General features: G+C 43.7%; 1 protein-coding gene across 1 annotated transcript in view; it reads right to left on the reverse strand.

The window, feature by feature from the left end:
• The window catches only part of LOC124596428 (nose resistant to fluoxetine protein 6-like), a 183020-nt gene that overhangs the window by 105402 nt on the left and 58920 nt on the right, over nucleotides 1-18698 (reverse strand). The window lies entirely within an intron of this gene.

An 18698-nucleotide genomic window follows, 5' to 3' on the forward strand; every position in this document is an offset into this window, starting at 1 on the left:
CGGAGTGTGCGCTGATATGAAACTTCCTGGGAGATTAAAACTGTGTGCCGGACCGAGACTCGAACTCGGGACCTTTGCCTTTCGCGGGCAAGTGCTCTACCAACTGAGCTACCCAAGCACGACTCATGGCCCGTCCTCAAAGCCTTACTTCTGCCAGTAGCTCGTCTCTTACCTTCCAAACTTTACAGAAGCTCTCCTGCGAACCTTGCAGAACTAGCACTCCTGAAAGAAAGGATATTACGGAGACATGGCTTAGCCACAGCCTGGGGGATGTTTCCAGAATGAGATTTTCACTCTGCAGCGGAGTGTGCGCTGATATGAAACTTCCAGGCAGATTAAAACTTTCAGGAGTGCCAATTCTGCAAGGTTCGCAGGAGAGCTTCTGTAAAGTTTGGAAGGTAGGAGACGAGGTACTGGCAGAAGTAAGGCTGTGAGGATGGGGCGTGAGTCATGCTTGGGTAGCTCAGTTGGTAGAGCACTTGCCCGCGAAACGCAAAGGTCCCGACTTCGAGTCTCGGTCCGGCACACAGTTTTAATCTGCCAGGAAGTTTCATATCAGCGCACACTCCGCTGCAGAGTGAAAATCTCATTCTGGAAACATCCCCCGGGCTGTGGCTAAGTCATGTCTCCGCAATATCCTTTCTTTCAGGAGTGCTAGTTCTGCAAGGTTCGCAGGAGAGCTTCTGTAAAGTTTGGAAGGTAGGAGACGAGATACTGGCAGAAATAAGGCTGTGACGACGGGCCGTGAGTCGTGCTTGGGTAGCTTAGTTGGTAGAGCACTTGGCCCTGAAAGGCAAAGATCCCGAGTTCGAGTCTCGGTCTGGCACACAGTTTTAATCTTCCAGGAAGTTTCATAACTTAAGTGGTTTATTCAAGTGAAAGAGCTTCACAGATTGAGCAAATCGATAACGTGCAAGTCCACCTTTGGTCCTTATGCAAGCAGTTATTCGGTTTAGAGTTGATTGATAGCAATGTCGGATGCCCTCCTCAGGGATTTAGTACCAAATTCTGCCCAACTGGCGTGTCAGATCGTCAAAATCCCGAGGTGGTTGGAGGCATAATGCTCCAAACGTCCTCAATTGGTGAGAGCCTCGGCGACCTTACAGGGCCACGGTAGGTTTTGGCAAGCACGGAGACAAGCAACAGAAACTCGTCGTGTGCGGGCGGGCAGTTTCTTGATGAAATGTAAGCCTACTGTAGTTCGCATTGAAGGGCAACAAAAGGGACGCAGAATATCGTCGACGTACCGCTGTGTTGTAAGGGTGCTGTAAGCCATCCTGGGCTTACATTTCAGCAGGATAAAGCCCGCCTCTTCACGACGAGAGATTCTACCGCTTCTCTACGTGTTTGCCAAGCCCTGCCTTGGGCAACAAGGTCGCCATATCTCTCCTCAATTCAGATGTTTTTGGAGCATTATGGCCAGGGCCCGCCAGTCAGCTCAGGATTTTGACGATCTAACGAGCCAGTTGGACAGAATATCGCACGATATCCCTCACGGAGAGCATTCGACAACTCTTTCAATCAATGCCAAGCCGAATAACAGCTTGCGTAAGAGGCTGAGGCGGACCAACGCGTTATTGACTTGCTGAATGTGTAAAGCTCTTTCTCTTTTCTTTTTTTTTTTTTAATTGTTATCATTTGTTTGTGTGTACATGTACATCACATCTACCAATTTCCGTCCCATTCGGATGTTTGCTTTGTGGAGCATCGTTTTTCTATTTTACGGTGTGTTTCGCTTCTTGCGTTAGGTGGAACTCTATTTTGGAAATAGGCATACGAATGTAATAGAATTAAAATGTGTGTAGGCAGAATGGCAGCAGATTCAAAATGTCTCTTATATATGTTAGATAGATCATGCAGTAGGTGTAAAATATGTTACAATGTATGGTGTTATTGCGTTTAAAAATGATATATCCCACCTGTGGTAATTAAATAGTCTACGTGATCACTATTTTATAAAACTGACCATACAAATATGTACTTGGATCTAATACTTATATGTAGTAAATAAATTGTTTTTAAAAAAAATCTCATTTCCGCAGCCAGAGCCACGAAGTTTCTTCATGACTGAAATTGTGTTAAAGTTAGAAGTAACTTAATTATTTTTATTATTCTTGGATGGCCGATTTTAGTAACTTTCTTTACCAGCAGTACCAGTATTCTTGTGCAGATGCTATCTTGTGCATGCTATCACGCAAACCTTCAACTTACCACAAACGAAGGATAGGAAATTACAGGAAGACGAAATTTCCGAAGTCCAAAGGCTAGTTCAGCACTAAACATTAACATCTTAATCAAAGCATTCTGATCACACGTCTCCTCCAAGTCGGTCACGATGATGTGTCGCATAGAAGGTAAGTTCCTCTCTGCATTCGACAACAGGAACGCAGTTTTTTTTTTAGCTCGACTGTGGACCAACGTTGAGCGCCGTGTATGTCCGGGCCAGACTATTTTAAGGATCACGAAATTCGAGTCGTACTACTTGTAGCAACTGCCACAATATACGATATATAGCTTGTTTTTTAGAAGCAACAGATCGGCCGTAATCCTTCAACATTCGGCTAAAATATTAGTTCGTTGTCTACTAAATAATAGGCCTTGCATACTTTATATTATGTTTCGCAATAACGACCGCGAAATTCATTTCAAGTAGAAATGGGAGCAACAGGTATCTTCAGTAATGAAGCGGGATTCAATCAATGAGGGGTGCTCCTGATTTAGTAAACAATGGATCGTGCGAAAATCAGCGGGTCCTTTTCTCACATGATATCCTACAATCCCCGATGTTATTCAATCTGTATATTGAGCAAGCAGTAAAGAAAACAAAAGAAAAATTTGGAGTAGGTATTAAAATCCAGGGAGAAGAAATAAAAACTTTGAGGTTCGCCGATGACATTGTAATTCTGTCAGAGACAGCAAAGGACTTGGAAGAGCAGTTGAACGGAATGGACGGTGTCTTGAAAGGAGGATATAAGATGAACATCAACAAAAGCAAAACGAGGATAATTGAACGTAGTCGAATTAAGTCGGGTGATGCTGAGGGAATTAGATTAGGAAATGAGGCACTTAAAATAATAAAGGAGTTTTGCTATTTGGGGAGCGGAATAACTGATGATGGTCGAAGCAGAGAGGATATAAAATGTAGACTGGCAATGGCAAGGAAAGCGTTTCTGAAGACGAGAAATTTGTTAACATCGAGTATAGATTTAAGTGTCAGGAAGTCGTTTTTGAAAGTATTTGTATGGAGTGTAGACATGTATGGAAGTGAAACATGGACAATAAATAGTTTGGACAAGAAGAGAATAGAAGCTTTCGAAATGTGGTGCTACAGAAGAATGTTGAAGATTAGATGGGTAGATCACGTAACTAATGAGGAGGTATTGAATAGGACTGGGGAGAAGAGAAGTTTGTGGCACAACTTGACTAGAAGAAGGGGTCGGTTGGTAGGACATGTCCTGAGGCATCAAGGGATCACAAATTTAGCATTGGAGGGCAGTGTGGAGGGTAAAAATTGTAGAGGGAGACCAAGAGATGAATACACTAAGCAGATTCAGAAGGATTTAGGTTGCAGTAGGTACTGGGAGATGAAGGAGCATGCACAGGATAGCCCGCATTTCGTGGTCGTGCGGTAGCTTTCTCGCTTCCCACGCCCGGGTTCCCGGGTTCGATTCCCGGCGGGGTCAGGGATTTTCTCTGCCTCGTGATGGCTGGATGTAGTGTGATGTCCTTAGGTTAGTTAGGTTTAAGTAGTTCTAAGTTCTAGGGGACTGATGACCATAGATGTTAAAAAGACCACAACAACAACATCCTACAAACCAAGGATGGAGGCAACAGGCAGATTCGATATTCCTAGACTAGCGGAAAGCGTTTGACACGGCGCCTCACTGTAGACAGTTGACGGAGGTTTGAGCACACGGTTTAGGTTCCCAGTTTTGCTGTTTGGGGAGCAAATAAACTGATGACGATCGAGGTAGAGAAATGTAAAATGTAGACTGTCAATGGCAAGGAAAGCGTTACTGAAGAAGAGAAATATGTTAACATCGAGTATAGATTTAACTGTTAGGAAGTCGTTTCTGAAAGTATTTGTGTGGAGTGTAGCCATGTACGGAAGTGAAACATGGACGATAAATAGTTTGGACAAGAAGAGAATAGAAGCTTTCGAAATGTGGTGCTACAGAAGAATGCTGAAGATTAGATGGGTAGATCACATAACTAATAAGGAGGTACTGAAGAGAATTGGGGAGAAGAGAAATTTGTGGCACAACTTGAGTAGAAGAAGGGATCGGTTGGTAGGACATGTTCTGAGGCATCAAGGGATGACCAATTTAGTATTGGAGGGCAGCGTGGAGGGTAAAAGTCTCAGAGGGAGACCAAGAGATGAATACACTAAGAAGATTCAGAAGGATGTAGGCTGCAGTAGGTACTGGGAGATGAAGAAGCTTGCACAGGATGCATGAAGAGCTGCATCAAACCAGTCTCTGAAGACCACAACAGCAAATATGAATGGCTCGAAGACGGTTTAAGTAATAGAACAGAATACGTTGTCCTTAACGGCGAGTGTTCATCAGAGATTAAACGTGTCGCCAGGAGTGCCCCAGGAAAGTATGATAGGACCGTTCTTATTCTCAGTATACATAAATGATATGATGGACAGGGTCAGCAGCAATTTACAGCTGTATGCTGAGGACTCTGTAACGTACGGAAATGTGTCGTCGTTGAGTGGTTGTTGTGCATACAAGATGACTTGGGCAGAATTTCTAGTTGGTGTGAATGGCAGCTTGATCTAAATGCAGAAAAATGTAAGTTAATGAGGATGAGCAGGAAAAATAATCCTGTAACTTTCGAATTCAGTATTAGCAGGGTGCTGCTTGACACGGTCACCTCGATTAAATATCTACGAGTAATGTTGGAAAGCGATATGAAATGGAATGAACACGATAGATTGGTAGTAGGGAAGGCGAATAGCCCATTTCGTTTTACAGTGAGAACTTTGGGAAAGTGTAGCTAGTCTATAAAGAAGACGGCGTATGGAACGCTAGTGCGACTCATTCTTATGTACTGTGTATTTGAGAGCCCAATCAAAAAGGAAAACATTGAAGCAATTCAAAAGAGTGCTGCTAGATTTATAACAGCGGGTCCGATCGTAATCCAAGTCTTTCGGAGACGCTTCGTGAACTCAAATGGGAATCACTTGAGGGAAGACGTCGCTCTTTTCGCGAGAATTTAGATAGCTGGGATTTGAGTCCAGCTCCAGAACGGTTCTGCTGCTGCCAACGTACATGTTTGTTATTCAGATGATTTCACGGATGACAACTTAACGGTTACCAAAAAACATTATTGGCATATAATAATTCCCGTTATGAACTGTATAAAATGGTTCAAATGGCTCTGAGCACTATGGGACTTAACATCAGTGGTCATCAGTCTCCTAGAACTTAGAACTACTTAAACCTAACTAACCTAAGTACATCACACACATCCATGCCCGAGGCAGGATTCGAACCTGCGACCGTAGCGGTCACGCGGTTCCAGACTGAAGCGTCTAGAACCGCACGGCCACACCGGCCGGCTATGAACTGTATATACGGTTAACAATTCAGAGCGAACACCCTCAATAAACACTATCGAGCTATAAAAGCTCATTATCTCCTTCTAGGTTCGCCAACGAAGTGTGTCTTCCAGGGCTAAACCACTCGCGCATTATTGTCGTTCAGTGCGTCAACAATGTTTCCACTTTCCGAGCATTCTTACTCCAAGATGTTAACAGTTCCCCAAAACAGAGAGATTACACAAATGACTTGAAAGTGTTGCAGTAGGCAGACACGTCTCTTACAATTTTCCTAAACATCCTCAGAGGATTTTTTTTTGTTTTTTCCATAGACGTGTTACTGAGGATGCATCTTACGGAATCGGGCTGCGTCTTCTCATAATAGGCGTGCTGTGCATGATTTGATTCTGTGATGTTGACACGTATACGTGGCTTGCTTATTTACCTGAACAGACGCCGCTTTTTGGTATGTCACCATTTTATCGAGATGTGCAGCAAAGTGGGGAGTTAGCAGCTTACAATTCAGACTTGTAGCTGATACACACTGAACTGTATATCGTGGTTGTATACTTGTATATGGTGTGGTTCACTACTGTCAAAAATTGCAGATCAAAAACGGCGAAATAGAAGTCAGTCAGTCAGTTATTTTAACGGATGTTCTAGGAAAAATGGAATATTCCGAGAAACGACGGGAAATCGTCATTTGAAGAAAACTGCTGTATGTGTTCTATTCCGACCGTTGTCCAAGATGGGACACACTTCATTGAGCGTACATTAGATGTTCCGCTAATGTATGCGGTTTCAGTCTTTTCTCACTCATCTTCTTCGTCCCGAAGGTCTGGAAAATAACTTACACGATACGAGGACACTTCTTCGATCGCACTGTCAAATGGAATGGGGCGTGACACCGTCAAGAATTTTAGTTATGGGGCTCGGTGAAGAGTGATGCATTACTCCTACTGAAATGCTAGGTCTCATCATGATTATTGCTCTCATAAACGAATATAGGGATAGATAAGCAACAAAACATGTGCTGCTAGGAGTACAAAAGATCATTGAAGTAGGTGATGTAAATGACATTTTCATTTTATTGCGAGATGCTTACAATTGATTGTGTACTTGAGACAAATTTGTTACGAACTGCTTAAAAAGTATTGCGCTGTTGGAAACGTCTTTTAAAACTAGTAAAACTGTCTAATAAATTGCTGAAAGGTTATAATGTGCAACAAATTATCATAGCACAAAAACAAATAACACAATAAAACAATTTCATAGTGGTGGTAAACCTGCAGAAGTGGTCTTGGGCGCCTTGTCACGGTTCGCGCGGCCTCCCCCGTCGGAGGTTCGAGTCCTCCCTCGGGCAATGGTGTGTGTGTTGTCCTTAGCGTAAGTTAGTTTAAGTTAGATTAAGTAGTGTGTAAGCTTGGCGACCGATGGCCTCAGAAGCTTGGTCCCATACGATCTTACCACAAATTTCCAAAATAATTCCAGAAAGTGGTTATTTGCGGAACCATTTAAAAAAGAAATCATGTCTACATGAAGGTTAGTGCTTTCAAACAACCATTTCTGTCACCTGCCAGGACAATTACAGTTTCTCTGGACACTACCTCTTCCGTATTCATGATAAATGATATGTTGTAAGACGTGTCATCTGTACAGCAGCTGCCGAACGAGATGCCGCAGCGCACACGCCTTCAGGAGGCAACGGGACGTCGAACCATGAACTTGTTTCTTTTTTTTATTGTTAACTGTTATATATGTCAATAGAGTTACGTATGATTACCTGTTGGACCTTTACGTATACTACTTCGTTAGATCGTTGCATTCATAAACTCTTCGATGATATAGGAATCGTCAAGGTTGGTTGGTTGTTCTGGGGAAGGAGACCAGACAGCGAGGTCATCGGTCTCATCGGATTAGGGAAGGACGGGGAAGGAAGTCGGCCGTGTCCTGTGAAAGGAACCATCCCGGCATTTGCCTGGAGCGATTTAGGGAAATCACGGAAAACCTAAATCAGGATGGCCGGACGCGGGATGGAACCGTCGTCCTCCCGAATGCGAGTCCAGTGTCTAACCACTGCGCCACCCCGCTCGGTAGGAATCGTCAAGATGAGAATAATGTGCGTACTCTCCTCATAAACACATTTATGTTTAAAGCCCTGCATCGGGTTGGAATTCTGTATCGGAGCTTTCCCTTTGGCGGGCGACTCTTTTAACCGCTGAGCTCTCCTTGCACGCCCAGCAAAGGCCCTAGCCTACCTTTTGCCTGGGTACGAGCATTGCCTTGGCGTCTCCAACCGATGCAGAACAAAAGTTTACTTACTCTAGCCCTAGCATTCAATAATTATGATGTTAATTTTGTTTTAGGATTTATATCAAGTAAATTTTGTCCAAAGTACATTTATTGTCACACATACAACTCTAAAACACATAATTATTCATTCAATTTTAAAAATAACAAATAAATTTACAGAGCTTTAGTATTCGCAGAATCACTCACATTGTCAATAATTTCATTCCAGCTTAAAGGATGAAGCAATTAAACATGAGAGTCACAGCTTTTTACGTGTCTGTTCACTTACGTTCGTATGTAAAATAAAATTGCACTGATCGACAGAAAAGTGAAGCACTCAGAAGGCGGTGCAGGAAGCGAAATGAAATTTTATGAGATGAGAGGGTATGTGATGATGTTGCCTCTCCTCGCTTGTGGTGGACAAACGTGGTAGACAAAAGTATAGATGACGAGTATGCTTGCCCTCAGGTCTCATGCAGTCCAACATTGGGCCACTGTCACATCCAGATGCCGCATAAATATGGATACTGCATGTTTCAACCACAGGCCGAATGGAGACCAACAATGAAGTCCCTGTCAGCTGGTAATAATGCTGTCTCACATGAGTGCATGGCATGTCTGTGTCCTTCACAGTCATGACTCAGCACTTGACGCCGCTTACGCCCTCGATATACCCTACCAGGCCTGATAACAGTACTAACAACACCAGTGCACTCTACTTGTCAGAGAATCGCAAATCTAGTCTCCTGATGGTGTGTGTTCTGCTGATGGTGCGTACTTAAAGTTACGTTGACATCTGACCATGTCTTCTTAGTGCTTCACTTTGTGAGGCAGTGTAGTAGTATTGTACATTTGAGCACAAATTAATAATCAGCAAGTAGAGGATGTTGCACTCAGCCTTCGACGCCTCCTGGAGCTGGCGCACCCTTTGAATACCCGGGTAGGGCCGCCTCAGGAGGCTCCAGGACTCGCCTCACAGCTTCGACCTACCAGTTTCTCTCTCACTCTGATAACGTATATCTTTCCTGCAAACCTTGCTGGACCAGCGACACTCCGAGAAAGGTTATGACGCAAAATATGTGAGCTACACACTAAAGATTTTCTTCAGAATGAATATCTCAGTCTTCTGTGGAGAGTATACGGTTTACAGATTCCAGAAAGAAGTGTAGTAGATAAGAGAGATGCACGGCGACGTCGAGAGGCTTGGACTCTTGGCTTGAGACCTACCTAGATATTCCCGTCATAAATTTGCCGCCAGGGATGATAATCAATTAGCAACAATTTTTCAACATCCTCGTGGATGAGCCACAGCGAGGAAAGATTTGGGACCCAAATGGAGGTCGAAGGGAAAGGGAAAACTACTAATTTTTTTGCGATCGCACGTTCTCGAAAAGTACTTCACCTTATTTATTATTTCTAAACCTCGCAGATTTTATCGTGAATGTCTGCTCATGTGTCGCACATTCATGCAACGAAACAAATTACTGTCAGTATCTCGTATGCAGCGGTCGTTTCCGTTGGATTTATACTTAGAAACACTTGCATCACTCTTGCATAATCATCAACTAAATCTACGTGGTAATTTATGCGTGTCATGTATAGAAAATAATAGGCGCGTGCAATGTTGGCATATTTCTTAAGAGGAACTTACTTTTCAATTAAGACATGGTACCGCAGTGGTTAAAGTGTACTGCGCATGCCAAAATGGCGCTCTTTGTAGCCGGCGCCAAGGCAGCTGTGGTGCACCACAGGTCGTAGACGACACGGATGAACGACGACTGTGGAGAGGTTGTTGTTGTTGTTGTCTTCAGTCCTGATACTGGTTTGATGCAGCTCTCCATGCTACTCTATCCTGTGCAAGCTTCTTCATCTCCCAGTGCCTACTGCAGCCTACATCCTTCTGAATCTGCTTAGTGTATTCATCTCTTGGTCTCCCTCTACGATTTTTACCCTCCACGCTGCCCTCCAATACTAAATTGGTGATTCCTTGATGCCTCAGAACATGTCCTACCAACTGATCCCTTCTTCTAGTCAAGTTGTGCCACAAACTCCTCTTCTCCCCAATTCTACTCAATACCTCATCATTAGTTATGTGATCTACCCATCTAATCTTCAGCATTCTTCTGTAGCACCACATTTCGAAAGCTTCTATTCTCTTCTTGTTTAAACTATTTATCGTCCATGTTTCACTTCCATATATGGCTACACTCCATACAAATACTTTCAGAACCGACTTCCTGACACTTAAATCTATACTTGATGTTAACAAATTCCTCTTCTTCAGAAACGCTTTCCTTGCCATTGCCGGTCTACATTTTATATCCTCTCTACTTCGACCATCATCAGTTATTTTGCTCCCCAAATAGCAAAACTCCTTTACTACTTTAAGTGTCTCATTTCCTAATCTAATTCCCTCAGCATCACCCGACTTAATTCGACTACATTCAATTATCCTCGTTTTGCTTTTGTTGATGTTCATCTTATATCCTCCTTTCAACACACTGTCCATTCCGTTCAACTGCTCTTCCAAGTCCTTTGCTGTCTCTAACAGAATTACAATGTCATCGTCAAACCTCAAAGTTTTTATTTCTTCTCCATGGATTTTAATACCTACTCCGAACTTTTCTTTTGTTTCCTTTACTGCTTGCTCAATATACAGATTGAACAGCATCGGGGAGAGGCTACAACCCTGTCTCACTCCCTTCCGAACCACTGCTTCCCTTTGATGTCCCTCGACTCTTATAACTGCCATCTGCTTACTGTACAAATTGTAAATAGCCTTTCGCTCCCTGTATTTTACCCCTGCCACCTTCAGAATTTGAAAGAGAGTATTCCAGTCAACATTGTCAAAAGCTTTCTCTAATCTACAATTGCTAGAAACGTAGGTTTGCCTTTCCTTAATCTTTCTTCTAAGCTAAGTCGTAGGGTCAGTATTGCCTCTACGAAATCCAAACTGATCTTCCCCGAGGTCGGCTTCTACCAGTTTTTCCATTCGTCTGTAAAGAATACGCGTTAGTATTTTGCAGCTGTGACTTATTAAACTGATAGTTCAGTAATTTTCAAATCTGCCAACACCTGCTTTCTGTGGGATTGGAATTATTATATTCTTCTTGAAGTCTGAGGGAATTTCGCCTGTCTCATACATCTTGCTCACCAGATGGTAGAGTTTTGTCAGGACTGGCTCTCCCAAGGCTGTCAGTAGTTGTCTACTCCCGGGGCCTTGTTTCGGCTTAGGTCTTTCAGTGTTCTGTCAAACTCTCCACGCAGTATCATATCTCCCATTTCATCTTCATCTACCTCCTCTTCCATTAGACGAACAAAGGGGTGAACGTTGCTGCATATGGACTTCCGCAGAAGGCGCCTGGTTCCAAATGAGTCACGTTTTATTCTCCATTGGCCAGCTGGCCGTTGATGTATACGGCTTGAAACGTCTGAAAACAAAGCAACCTGCAATCGTTATGGTCTGGGGAATGTTTCGAGGCATTTACTGAGTGATCTCGCCATTCTGGAAGGCACAACGGATCAACATAAGCAAAGAAGACGAAGTAAATATTCCTGAATTGCAATCTAGAACAACTGCGAAGATGAGAAACATAGAAGTAGATGTCCTCGGTGTAGCAAAGCAGATTAAATCACATAATAAAGGCAAGGCCTCCGGCCCAGATTGTATACCATTTAGGTATACTTTCAGAGTATGCTGATACAATAGCTCCATATTTCGCAACTATATAAAAGCACTCGCTCATAGAAAGATCCGTAACTAAAGACTAGAAAATTGCTCAAGTCACACCAATACCCAAAAAGGGAAATAGGAGTAATTCACTGAATTATAGGCCCATATGACTAATGTCGATTTGCAGTAGGGTTTCGAACATAATGATTACCTCGAAGAAAACGATTTGTTGACACACAGTCAGCACGGATTCTGAAAATATAGTTCTTGTAAAACCAACTAGTTATTTATACTGATGAAGTGATGAGTGCTATTGACAGGGGATGCCCACTGATTCCATATTTTTAGATTTCCAGACGGCTTTCGACACCGTTCCTCACAAGCGTCTTCTAAGCAAACTGCGTGCCTATGGAATATCGCCTCAGTTGTGCGACTGGATTCGTGATTTCCTGTCAGGAATGTCACATTTCGTAGTATTAGACGGAAAGTAATCGAGTAAAACAGAAGTAATATCCAGAGTTCCCCAAGGAAGTTTATAGGCCATCTATTGTTCCTGATCTGTATGAACGACGTAGTAGACAATCTGAGTAGCCCTCTTGGCTTGTTTGCAGATTAATGCTGTTATTTACCGTATTTTAAAGTCATCAGATGACCAAAACGAGTTGCAAAATGATTTAGATGAGATATCTGTATCGTGCGTAACGTGGCAATTGACCCTGAACAAAGAAAAGTGTGAAGTTATTCACATGAATACTAAAGAAGTCCGCTAAATTTCGATTACGCGATAAGTCACTCAAAAAGAAGACTGTAAATTCAACTAAATACTTAGGGATTACAATTACAAATAACCTAAATTGGAACGATCACATAGGTAATGATGTGGGTAGAGCAAAACAATGACTGCGGTTCATTGGCAGAACACTTAGAAGGTGCAACAGATCTACTAAAGAGACTGCTTACATTACGCTTGTCCGCCCTGTTCTGGATTATTACTGCGCGGTGTGGGATCCGCATCAGGTGGGACTGGCGGATCACATCGAAAAAGTTCAACGAAGGGCAGCTCGTTTCGTATTATCGCGAAATAGGGGAGATAGTGCCACAGACATGATACGTGAATTGGAGTAGCAGTCATTAAAACAAGGGCGTTTTTCGTTGCGACGGGATCTTCTCATGAAATTTCAATCACCAGTTTTCTCCTCCGATTGCGAAAACATTCTATTGGCACTCATCTACATAGAGAGAAATGAGCAACACGATAAAATAAGAGAAATCAGGGCTCGCACAGGAAAATTTAAGTTCTCGTTTTTCCCGCGTGCTGTTCGTGAGTGGAACTCTAGAGAGACAACTTGAAGGTGGTTCGTTGAACTCTCTGCCAGGCTCTTTATTGTGAACAGCGAGCAGAGTCAAAAATCACGTAGATGTAGGTGTAGCTGTATCTATATTTGGAAACCACGTCCGTTCCCACATGCAGTTTGATTTTCTTCTGCACGACGGCATCTAGCGACAGCGTAGTACAGCGTGTCACACAGCTCGCGGTGTTCGTGCGTGGTCTGAAGAACGCCAGGATGAGTTCAGCGCACTCCAGTCGTTACCAGACTCCACGGATTTAAACCCAATCGGGAATCTGCGGCACCACGTCGATCGGGCTGTTCGCGCCATGGATCAAATGGCTCTGAGCACTATGGGACTTAACATCTGAGGTAAACAGTCCCCTAGACTTAGAAGTACTTAAACCTAACTAACCTAAGGACATCACACACATCCATGCCCGAGGCAGGATTCGAACCTGCGACCGTAGCATCAGTACGGTTCCCGACTGAAGTGCCTAGAACCGCTCGGCCACAGCGGCCGGCGCGCCATGGATCCTCAACCGAGAAACCTAGCGCAGCTGGCCGCAACACTGGAGTCACCATAGCTCCACATCTCTGTCGGTGCCTTCCACATACCCATTCACTCACGTCGCGCACTTCTCGCAACAGTCCGCGCAGCAAAAGGTGGTCATTCAGGCTTTTGACAGGTAGTCACAGTAATGTGACTGGACATCCTATAAGAGACCTGTTTTCCTATTTTCTCAAATTTTTGGAGCTTTTAGTCTCGAAAGATTGCTCCACATGTACGTGGCTTCCACTCTCGTTTCACGTCGTACGGTACTTATTTTTAAATTACATGCGGTTTACACACTGCTTAAGCCACTGAAGCTGACTTCGAAACGCTGCACAGCCAAACAGATTTAGATTTTCTGTTGCTCTCCTAAACTATTTAAACAGAAAGCTGGGGTAGTTCTTTCAACAAGGCCCCGTTCGATTCCTTTTCCCGTCATGCATGCCGAGCTAAGATTCTGTCTCCAGAGACTCTATGTCTGACTCCGTTCCTCTCTTCAAAACCGTTTGATGCATCAAACATCGGATATATTGGCATCAGATGAACTGTTACTTACATATAAATGCTCTAAGTTTTTGTGCAGACTTTTAGCTATTATTTTAATACCGGTAGCGACCAGTGTTTTCAAGGTTAGTGGTCTGCTGCGACTGTCAGCTAACTAACCTTGAGCAGTGAAGCCCAATGGAATCAGCAAACGTCATTCAGTCTGAAAATAAACATCTAAAATTGTCCAGAACGTAACGGTTCGTGTGTTCTCCAGCTGGCAGTGAGCAACCGCGATCTCTCCCTGGTCGTGAAGATTAGCCGCTTGTCTGATGCGGCGATATATCCTGTAAGTATAAGCCGATGCAAGTGTCGCATACGGGAACTGACAACGCAACAGTGGAGGGTTGACCACGCCTATGTGTCCCTTTTCCCTTCTCTGGCCCAAGGCCGACAGCGCTCGGTGTCTGTTCCCGTTCAAATTACGCAGCTGATGTGGGGCGCTATCACGTCCAGTAACGAACCACAAGCTGATAATGGCTGATTGGTTGTTCTGACCCCATATCCACGGTACCTTATCCTCTGAATCCCTTGCAGGTGTCCATTTCTCTTCCATTGCATTATTTTTATGAAGTAGTTATAAGGACAATAATGATGATGTTTGGTTTGTGGGGCGCTCAACTGCGCGGTTATTTAGCGCCAGTACAAATTCCCAACCGTTTCTCAGTCCAATCTTGCCACTTCCATGACTGAGGATGAAATGATGAGGGCAGCACACAAACCAGACATCTCGAGGCAGGTGAAAATCCCTGACCCCGCCGCAAATCGAACCCGGGATCCCGTGCTCGGGAAGCAAGAACGCAACCGCGAAACCACGGTCCGCGTTTTTTGAGACCAATGACTTCATTTATTATTATTATTAATTGAATTAGAAGCGTCAGATACAGTGGAACACATATTTCACAAATAATTAAAAAACTATAAGTGACGAAACACGCACGCACTGTGCAGTTTTAGTTCCGAAAAAGACCACGTTCCCTCTACTGGGATGGACTGGTATCAGCTCTGCCCAGAAACGCTGCACGGGCCATCGAGGCCAGGAGTACATTCGTGAACCGTCCGTGCTGCAACGTATTCAAAAGGTCTTGGAAAGTCAAGGAAATTCCAAATGTGCAGAAATTCGTTGCATCTAGCAAGACGAGCCCGAAATCGATTCAGGGATTTCCAGCACCTCCAAGTATTTTTTATATCATTCTGCGAGCTCCAATAAAGTTCGGACCCAGTGGTGTGCCTTCGATATTATCTACTTCTGCAGCAGAGAGATGGCTTTTTTCTAGAAGTTTACAGTAGTGCTAAGAAAACTATTCCTGAACCTTAATGGTGCGTGCTACGAAGCAGATGTAGTTGGGAAAAAGGGTGTTTAGCTCTCCCTTTGTAGCCTGCCGCTTTCTAATTGTTGGAGGTGAGATACCAGATAAGAAAGTGTGAAGCTTTCATTTCCGAAGATAGTCGACTTTATTAACTCGTGTTAATTTACACTAAACTAGGACTGAAAAAAAACATATTGATAAAGCTTTAGTTTTAACAACTGGTGGTTTAGTTTCCCAAGTTGTGGTGGTTAATTTACAAAGTATGCTCTGAGGGGAAAAAAAAGATGCACCACGAAGGAATTGTTCGAACGTGTTTAGATGTTATGTACACGTTCAGACAAACAAATGATTAAAATTTCAGATGATTTACTCAAGAGAAGGAACTTCACAAATTGAGCGAGTCAATAACGCGTTTGTTCGCCTCTGGCCCTTACGCAAGCAGTTATTCGGCTTGGCACTGACTGACAGAGTTGTTGGATGACTGCCTGAGGGACACAGTACCAAATTCCGTCCAATTGGCTGATTAGATCGTCAAAAGCCCGAGCTGGTTGGAGGGCTCTGCCCGTAATGCTCCAAATGTTCTCAAATGGGGAGAGATCCGGCGACCTTGCTACCCAAGGTAGGATTTGGAAAGCGCTGCGACAAGCAGTAGAAACACTTGCCATGTGCAGCCGAGCATTATCTTTCTTAAAATAAAACCAGGGTTGGTTGGTGTGAAGGGTGACAAAAGGGGTCGTAGAATATCGTTGACGTACCGCTGTGATGTAGGGGTGACAACCAACGAGGCCCTCCCACACCATCACTCCTGGCTCTCGGGCTGTCGGGCCGTATGGTGAGCGACATTCGTGGTGGTATCCCACTGCTGCCAGGGGCGACTCCACTCACGTCTTTGCTGGTCATAGGAGCTAAGTTCGAAGCGGGACTAAAGACAATTCTACCCCAGTCAGTGAGATCCCACGTCTCCAGCCAGCTCGAGATGTTGAAGAACTAAGGCGCCAATTGGACAGAATTTGGCACAATATCCCTCAGGAGGTCACCCAACTGTTCTGTCAATTAGTGGCAAACCGAATAACTTTCTGCATAAGGGCCAGAAGTGAACCAACTTGCTCAATTTATCAAGCTCTTTCCCTTGAATAAATCGCCCAACCTTTCTAAAATTGTAACCATTCGTTTGTCTGTACATCATATGTAACGATTTCCATCCCATTCGGGTAATTCTTTCGTAGGGCGTCGTTTAGTTTTTGTCGTAGAATGTACTTTACTTCTATCACTGATCTTCAGCTTTCTGATGGAATTGTGTTTCTGGGAAGACAGAAGACAGAGCTCGGTCTGGGGCAACTCCCGAGTAAATGCGACTGGCAGAGCTCCAATATCGTACCTCGCAGCGAGACCGTCAACACCCTTAAGATCTGCGCGTTGCAAAACAAAAATCAAAAGTGCAGACCTTCTTGTCAGCAGGATACGTTTTCAGTTAACATACTGTACAGTATTGATTAAATCTTTCAAGTCATTACGTAAGCTTGTGTTTCATCTCCTAAAATGATCTTCATTGTGTGCCTATGGCGCTTTCACTTGCGTTGACAGGACTAGTCGCATATTAAGAGATAAACTGGTGGATGGTAGAGATTCTGGCTAAAGTACTGGTGAAGGTGGTTTGCCGTTGTTTTCCCCCTGTTGTTATGCACGACCAGCTGTGTATTTTCTTGATATGGGGCAGAGTAGTATATTGAATAGTTAAACACAAATGCGTAACTCTGTTGATTTACTGCTGTAGTCGCTAAATGACTAAGGGCATTTGATTGTATACTGGGCTAGTTTATGTTGGCTTTATTCTCAGTGTTTGAACTGAGATAACAGCAATGGTGGTTATGTTCCTTGTTTTTCTTTAGTTGGTTGCTGACATGTATGTTAGGCTTTTAGAATTATTTTTTGAAGGGAAGTGTCTGTGAACCAAACATTCAAACATTTTTTTATGTTTAACACCGATCACACGATCGTACAGAATGCTTCTCAAGGTCACTGCTTGTTTGAATAATGTCCTGAAGTATTTACCACTCAGTATTTTTGTTGGCCACCACGTCTCTCAAAATCATAATCCGACAACCAAGAAGACCTGTAAAATGACAATATAACTACCCGTGATTATTTTTTAATTTAATTTTGTGTGAAATCTTATGGGACTTAACAGCTATGGTCATCATTCCCTAAGCTTACACACTACTTAACCTAAATTATCCTAACACACACATCCATGCCCGAGGGAGGACTCGAACCTCCGCCGGGACCAGCCGCACAGTTCACGACTGCAGCGCCCTAAACCGCTCGGCTAATCCCGCGCGGCCCCGTGATTATTGCCGACCCATTCTTTTGAATGAGAACTGGTATGTATACCTCCTTGCAGATCACCGACTACAATTGCATTCATTGCCTAGAGACATCGAGTTGTGAGTCGAGCCGTAACTGGCGCGCGAGACGTTGTATGGTATCAGACAGTGCTAAGCCACCAATTCTTCTACCCTGCCGGCAAAATTCTGTCGTGAAAATTTCTTTCATCACATGGATCCGTACACGCAACTTCACAGTCCGGCAACGCTGCACTAACGTGTATTAATAAACAAGACTGCCACATTGTATTTAAAGAAAAATGTTGATAGAAAACTTGTATAAACTCGTACTAAGTCAACTTCATCAACAATACCGCAACGTTTTGGTTACAAAACAGGAGCATTCTTCCTGTCCTCGCGCAAGTTCGCAAAGTAATGTGAAGTTTGCATCACCAGCTCATGGAGGAAGAGTATCGCCCACTATTCTATTCCGCTGTCTTCAGTGTAGTATCTGAAGGCAGCAGGAGGCTAGGAGTTGTCAGCCTATTATGGTTGTTTACAAGCGTTTCCGTGCTGCTGGCTGCTGCTGTCTGGCGTAGCTGAACAGTCATCTAGAGAGCTCCTTCGGCGTGGCTCCTTGCCCTTGATATGCAACCGGGCGCTCGTTGCAGTGTCTGTTGCGTCACATTCACGTCCGCGTAGGTACGTAAGCATTCCGAGCCGATAGTGTGATGGTCATCCGCAAGAAAAGTTTGTAAACAAACGTGGTTACGTCACAAGTCTTGAGAATTGTCCTGGTGATACGGAATCCCTTTATCCGAGTACTCTTTCAATTCTGAACTACCAAAAATACCCAGCTGAAGTCAAGCGCAGGCTGAGGACAAACCTATATTTTATTCAGTATACTAATATAGTTTGTCCTTCAAGGGCTACAACTGCAGTTTTTGATCAATATGGGTTGAAAGCCTTTTCAAAATCTGGGAATCCAAGACAAGATAGAAGTTCTTTCTCATTGCTCATTTCTATAGTAACAGTATAGTAACCTTTCCTGAATGGCTTTACACACGTTATCTTAGACTGCTTCCGGAAAGTCCTTTCTTCATTGCTCATTGCCTGTGTAGTTGATT

The sequence above is a fragment of the Schistocerca americana genome, chromosome 2, assembly GCF_021461395.2.
Source record: "Schistocerca americana isolate TAMUIC-IGC-003095 chromosome 2, iqSchAmer2.1, whole genome shotgun sequence".
In the NCBI taxonomy this organism is placed as follows: domain Eukaryota; kingdom Metazoa; phylum Arthropoda; class Insecta; order Orthoptera; family Acrididae; genus Schistocerca; species Schistocerca americana.